The sequence below is a fragment of the Sorex fumeus genome, unplaced genomic scaffold (genome assembly GCF_029834395.1).
Source record: "Sorex fumeus unplaced genomic scaffold, SorFum_2.1 ptg000094l, whole genome shotgun sequence".
Lineage (NCBI taxonomy): Eukaryota > Metazoa > Chordata > Mammalia > Eulipotyphla > Soricidae > Sorex > Sorex fumeus.
This window is the reverse complement of record NW_026606151.1, coordinates 19,520,507-19,527,577: the sequence shown is the minus strand read 5'-3', so window position 1 is coordinate 19,527,577 and position 7,071 is coordinate 19,520,507. Positions and strand designations below refer to the sequence as shown.

Here is a 7,071-nt window from a genome sequence, read left to right as displayed (position 1 = left end):
AGCAAGCCAGGTTCCAAAAAGGATTCGGCACAATTGACCATATTCACATGATAACCAAGCTCACTGAAGTTTCTCAGGTGTTCAAAATGCCACTCTGTATAACGTTCATTGATTTAAAACAGGTCTTTGATTCTGTTGAGACTGAAGCAGTCATCGAAGCCCTAGCCAAACAGGGCATTCAAACTCAATACATCAGGATCCTCCATGAGCTGTATTATGGGTTCCCTACCAGGATCTCACCATTCTACAAGGAAGTGATCATCTACATAAAGAGAGGAGTTCAAGAGGGTGATGCCATTTCACTGAAACTTTTCAGTGCCACTCTTGATAACGTCATGCAAGAACTGGAATTGGAAGAAACGGTAGTGAAGATAGAAGGTTGGCAACTGCACCACCTCGGCTTTGCTGATGACATCGTTCTAATAACACCAAACATTAGTGAAGCAGTACAAATGCTGGCCGACTTCGACCATGAGTGTGGAAAGGTCGGACTGCAGCTGATCTCACAAAGACAATGTTTATGAGAAACGGACTAGTTCCTGACGTTCCATTCACTCTCAACATCTCCAAATGCAACAGTTATGTGTACCTAGGTCAAGAAGTCAACATGACTAACGACCTGGCACCTGAGTTGTGCAGAAGGAAGGAAGAGAGCGGCTTGGAATGCCTTCAAAAGCATTGAAGAAATAGTTAAGAGGATGAAGAACCTCCAGTTCCAGGTACATCACTTCGACTTCACCGTTCTTCCTGCATTAACATACGCCTCAGAGACCTGGGTCCTATGAAAATAGGATGAGCACGCTATTCAGGTCTCCCAAAGAGGAATCAAGAGAGCTCTGCTTGGAGTATCATGCTTCACTAAAGTGAGAGAAGGAATTTGGAGTTCTGACCTCCATTGACGATAAAGAATCGGGGATGCTGTCTCATTTGCCAAGGCATCAAAAATCAGATGAACTGGACACGTAATGAGATTTGGAGATGACTGCTGAACTAGAGCCATTACCAACTGGATTCCAAGGAATGTCAAAAGATCACGTGGCCGCCCACCTACAAGTTGGTCAAATTTCTTTGTCAAAACCCTGAACAAACAGGCTTTTCGTGTTCTTGGAATGAGCAGATGCCATTGGGCTATACTAGCTTGCAACAGGGACGAACGGAGACATACTGGCGCCCGCTTGAGCAAATCAATGAGTAACAGGATGTCAAGTGATCAAGTATTTGAAAATGAAGTCATAAGATTTGCCTATAAATGTATGATCATGGAGAGTATCATGCTGAGTGAAACAAGTCAGAAGGAGAGGGAGAGATATAGAATGATCACGTTCATGTGTGGTATATAAATCATTGTCCCCTAAAGCTATTGAGAGACCACTGCTGTGTGTGTGTCTTGTGTAAGGTAGTGGCTAAGTACAGTAGAAGGTCCCACCCAGAGCAGACATTTCACAGCCTGAGACAACCAATGATCATACAATAGGAGAGAATGAATCTTGGGTCCCTAATCTGATGATGACTCCTGGTACATCCCATGCATTTCTCTGCGTAGATGAGGGTCTAGACTCACACTGAGTGGTTCTCAAATTTGATCCTGTCTAAGGATCAATATGGAGTAGCTTATGAGTTTCAAAAAGACAGGAAATTTGAACTCTAAGAAATTACAATAGGTTGGGTGTGGGTGGTGGTGAGTAAACAGGGAACTTTGGTGGAGGGTAGGGGGCACTGATGAAGGGACTGGTGTCAGAAAACTATACACCTGAAACTCAATCATAAACACCTTTGTAACTTTCTACTTCAAAGTGATTTGATAAAATAAAATATGAAAAAAAATAACAATGGTTGCTGGAGACCTAGTATGGGGGAAGGGCAGTTATCTTGCACATGACTTACTTGGGTTTGATCCATGGCTCCCCTGAGCAACAAAAGGAGTACTTTCTCAGTTTAGAGCCAGGAGTAAGCCTTGAACATCACAGATATAGCCCAATCCCCCCCCCAAAAGAAATAACAATAGCCAGAGATAAGCGATAATCACTTGAAGGATATTTCCTGTGACAACCAGCCAATCTTATACTGTTTCCTGGTTCTTGAAGAGTACTGTTCCTTGTAGAGGGTGAAAATAAACCTTAGGAGCAATGTCCCCAATGCTATGGAGAATCCATAGTTCTGTGTGTGCCCTGTGAGGTAGTGAGTCAGTACAGAAGAGTCTAATACCTAACAAGTTATGGGTGCATCTCCCCAGTGAATGAGGGCATTCCCCCAAGAGTCTGGGATACAGGAAGCCAGACCCCAGGAAGGGAACTGGCAGTCTGGGTGTCTTATACATTTCTGCACTCAGTATTCCCTCTATGGGGAAAAATCAGTGTCCAGAAATCCCTGGACACTATTCTTTTACAGGAGCCTTCTCAACAAGGTCTATTCTGACCCTAGTTTACAGGTGAAGCTTCTGAATTTGCACACACTTGTAGGGTATTGTATCACACTTTCATGAGATTTATTTCTGAATATTTTACTCATATTTATTAAATTCTATTTCCTTCACGAGAATGCAATATTGAAAAGGTAGAGATTTAGCCAGATCCTTCTGAGATCCACTTATATAGCATACAGGTAGTAGATTTATGTGGGAGGAAGTTTGTAGCATTGTGTTCAGGATACTGGAAGGTTTTGCTTGTATGCTATGTATGATTTGTGTTACATATTTGTGAGTATACGATACATGGCTTGTGATCCATATATGTTGTTAGATGCATGCTGGGATGGATGTGTGCATGGGTGTGATGTTTGTGGTGGGGTGTGTGCACTCCACATGGTACATATTAGTAAGACATATGTGATGTGAAGAGATACAGTTGCTGTGTGTGTGTTGTGTATATGTTTTGTCAGAAGTGAAGGCATGTTAATGTGCAATGGTACCAGAAAGCCCTAGGGCAGATTTGAGCTCCTGCTTTCCATAGGACTGTTTTTTTTTTATGCTTTAAAATCACTCTTTAATCAATGAACCAAAACTTAACAGTGTTAAGAGTCCATGCCCTTTATTAACCCATACAGGTAAATTATTTGTCTTCTGGTTTGTTGAAACAGTGTGTCAGACAACATTTGCCACATTTGCCACAATAATATCTGTCAAAGTGGCTGGCCATAAAAACTCCAGCACCACATTCATCTGAAGGGCATTCCTGGCGAAGGCAGCTGATTTTACCATTCTCATTGGAGCGATAGCACAGTGGTAGGGCGTTTGCCTTACAAGCAGCCAACATGGCTGACCTGAGTTCGATTCCTCTGCCCCTCTCAGAGAGCCCAGCAAGCTACCTAGAGTATCTCGCTCACACGGCAGAGCCTAGCAAGCTACCCGTGACGTATTCAATATGCCAAATACAGTAACAACAAGTCTCATGATGGAGACGCTACTGGGCCCGCTCGAGCAAATCGATGAACAACGGGAGGACCGTGACCATGACCGTGGCCATCCACCTTGTAGTATTTCAGGACAGCCAGTTTAACTTCTTTCTCTTATGCTTATTCTTCTTGGGAATGGTATAAGACTTCTTCCTTTTCTTAGCACCATCCCGAAGTTTCAAAACAAGATGAAGAGTGGACTCCTTTTGGATGTTGTAGTCAGACAAAGTACATCCATCTTCAAGTTGTTTACCAGCAAAGATCAATCTTTGTTGATTGGGAGGAATTCCTTCCTTATCCTGGATCTTGGCCTTGACATTTTCTATCATATCCGAGGGTTCGACCTCGAGAGTGATAGACTTCTCCATAAGGATTTTCACGAAAATCTGCATGGTGAGGTGGGGGTACCGGGGATGGCGGATCAGAAAGCTCCTTAGGATTGTTTTTTTTTTCTTTAAAATAATATTGAACAAAAAGAACTAGGACATCTGGAGAACAGATGTGAGTGAGATTGGACAATAGCACATTACTGACGGGTCATTCTGATCAAATTTTTTAGATAACAAAGGGGAAGAGAGGAATCAGCTCTCAGAGGCTGGAAGAAAGGACATAGGAGAGTGGGCTTGAAAGAACCTGGAAAATGAGTGGCCTTATCCCTTCATAAGGATGAAGTGGCCAAAAATGTCTTCAGAGGAAATTTTGGCACCCTTGCAAATAGCTTGTGTCTATGTCTCTCATGACATAGATGATCAAGTACCTGAAACTTGTCCTAATTCTCTTGAGGCTGAGAAAATTTTTTCTTTCTTTCTTTCTTTCTTTCTTTCTTTCTTTCTTTCTTTCTTTCTGTCTGTCTGTCTTTTTATCTCTTTCAAGATTTATGAGTCTCTGGAACAAGGCTGGTAATTGAACTTATATGGAGGCAGCAGTGGGATGTTGAAATTAACATGTTATCAAATTTTTTTGAGGCCACAGCTGGTAGACCTCAAATCTTTTACTCCTGACTTTGTATGCAGTGATCATTCCTTGCAAGGCTCAAGGGATCAGGGTGCTAATGCACTTGCCCCGCAGGTACAGGTTGACCTGCTGGCAGCACTGTAGCCCAGAGACAAATTGTCTTTATTGATCCCAGGAACAACTAGTAATAAGACTCTTAAAGATATATTAAAACATATATTTGCTGTGAGTCAGATTATGCTAGTAGCCACCATGTAGTCATTTATGCTCCCCAATAAAAAGTATGTTATTTCAATAAATAAATTGAGTCTTTTATAATGGCACTAAAGAATATTTAACAGAGAAAGGTAACAAAGAGAAGTCAGTTGAAATCACCTGAGCTGAGGAACAGAAAGAAGAACAAGTGAAGAGAAATCAAGAGAGCTTCAGAGACACGGGGGACACTGCATATGCTATCTGTTTTAGAATGGAACTCCAGGAAGTAGAAAGAGAGTGAGATCAAATGGCATCTTCCTAAACAGTCAAAGGATCAGAGAATAAATCACAAATGGAAATTACTAAGACCTTGATAGAAATGAAAATGAACCAAAACTTATGAGACTCATAATAAGCAGTGCTTAGAATGAAATGTATAGATTGTGCACAGCTTTTCCAGTCCCTTCATGAACTAAGTTGCTACCAATAGTAAATCAAGTATTATCTAGATTCTCCGTGGGTTCATATTTTAAATATGGCCTATCAGAATGTACCAGTTTACCTGTGTAGAACTCAAATCTGATTTCCACTACTAAAATAGTTTTCTCTGTATATTCACTTTCAATTTACCAAATGACATGTTTCTAATAAATCTGACTTGTTATAATTTACAAACACAGTATAATGATAGATTTTCTCCTGGCTCTGCGCTCAGGAATTACTCCTGGCGGTACTTGGGGAGTCCATATGGGATGCTGGGAATTGAACCTGGGTTGGCCACGTGCAAGGCAAATGCCCTACTCATTGTACTATTGCTCTGGCCCCGAGCAACAGTACAGTACAACATTTGCTGTATCCTGTTATTTGCTGAAGAGTCTTTGGGACTAAAAAAGGATAGAGAAGACAAGGGTCTCTTGTCCTCTCTTAGGGGTCCTGTGGCACTCAGGAGTGCACTCACCACTCCTCAGGGCTAGGAGGTCCCAGTTCCTAGTAAAGTTCTCTTGACACAGAGATCAAGGTTCAGGCGGAGGGGCAGATCTGGACATTTCTTGTTTTCCATCGCAGAGACTGTTTCCAGTTTTTCCTTGAGCTGGCCGACCTGCCTTTTTGGGTCACCCTAAAGTTTTCATGACACTAGTAACTTTAATTGTTATCAGTTGACTCTGCTTTTGTCACTTAAACTTATGTCCTGGTTTTATCTGTTTCCCTGGAAATGAGCTTTGGAGTCCCATAGCTGACTCCTGAGATTTCTGATCTGTATTTGGAACAGAGACTATTACAGAGAAGAAATACATTCATACAAGAATTTTACAAATATATTGCCGTAAGCATTAAAAACATACACAAGTGTCAAGAAGAGAGGAACAAATTTTAATTTTACTTATGACAAATACTATCAACCTATTTACAGCAGGCTATAGGTTAAAAAATTGGAGTTGTTAGAATCTATAGAGTTAAAACATAAAGTTTAAGTAGCACTGCACTGTATCACTGTCGTCCTGTACAATCTCTATTGGGAAAGAGAAGAATTTAAACTTCTATTAGAACTCTCTCAGTTTATGCAGTATTTCAAAGTCTATGAAGTTGGTGTCAAAGAGTAATTGACTTATCATAAAGTTGGTGACAAATATGACTTTAATTCATAAATTAATTGATCAATACTATGTGCATTTTTCCAATCAGGGTCCTCTCATTTGCCATGAGTGAATAAGAGAAAAAGAAAGACAAGGCGTCTGCCCTCTGAGGGTTTATTTTAACATTAGCACATAAAGCATAAAGACAGCAGTTGGAACATGCTTCTCAAATAGGCAAAATGCACCACTGGCCTATGGAGTAAGACTGCAGACTTGAGGATTTTCATAATGTGCCCATGAAGGAATGCGTCCCCTTTCCTGGGAATTTTGTCAGTCAGGAGTAGAATGAGAGACCTGTAGTCTGTGGTCACCATGTGCATGTTGCTGGTGTATGTTGTTGCAACAGGTCTGAGCCTTCTGACCCTCAGTGGTGGCCTCATGAGCTGGAATAACACCATCTTGAGTTATCCTGTTCCTTATGATTCACAAAGGTTGGTTTCTGAACTTGGAAACAGGAGTGCCTGGACCTATGCTTTGGTGAATATGTCAAGGAAGGAGATCAAGTCTAGACTGATATTGAAATAGGAAGATTTTGGAATCTGAATCTAGATGACCAAGGATCAACCATGAGACACACACCCCTTAGGAAGTATTGGGAATTGTTTTTCTTCTTCCTCAGGATGGGGGAATCATGTGGGGAAGGTGTGTGTGTGTGGTATGTTGGTGGTGGAGAGGTGTCTCACCAGATTTTCAGTACTCAGCTGGTTAATGCAAATGTTCAGATGGTGGTGCTGCCTCCATCACTGAGGTACAGGATGACGCAGGCTACCCCAGTGATTCTTGGGAAATTCAAGTCATACCCTGTAGTGCTCAGAGGGCCTTCAGGGCTGTATCCAGCGATTCTTGGGGGAATAAGTGGTGCCAGGGATTGAACCCAGGTCAGGCACATACTCAGCAT

The 7,071-nt window shown here is 41.6% G+C and overlaps 1 pseudogene; it reads right to left on the bottom strand.

Moving 5' to 3' along the window:
- Nucleotides 1-3,047: 3,047 nt before the first annotated feature.
- On the bottom strand, nt 3,048-3,782 carry LOC130040456 (ubiquitin-40S ribosomal protein S27a-like; annotated as a pseudogene).
- Nucleotides 3,783-7,071: the final 3,289 nt, after the last annotated feature.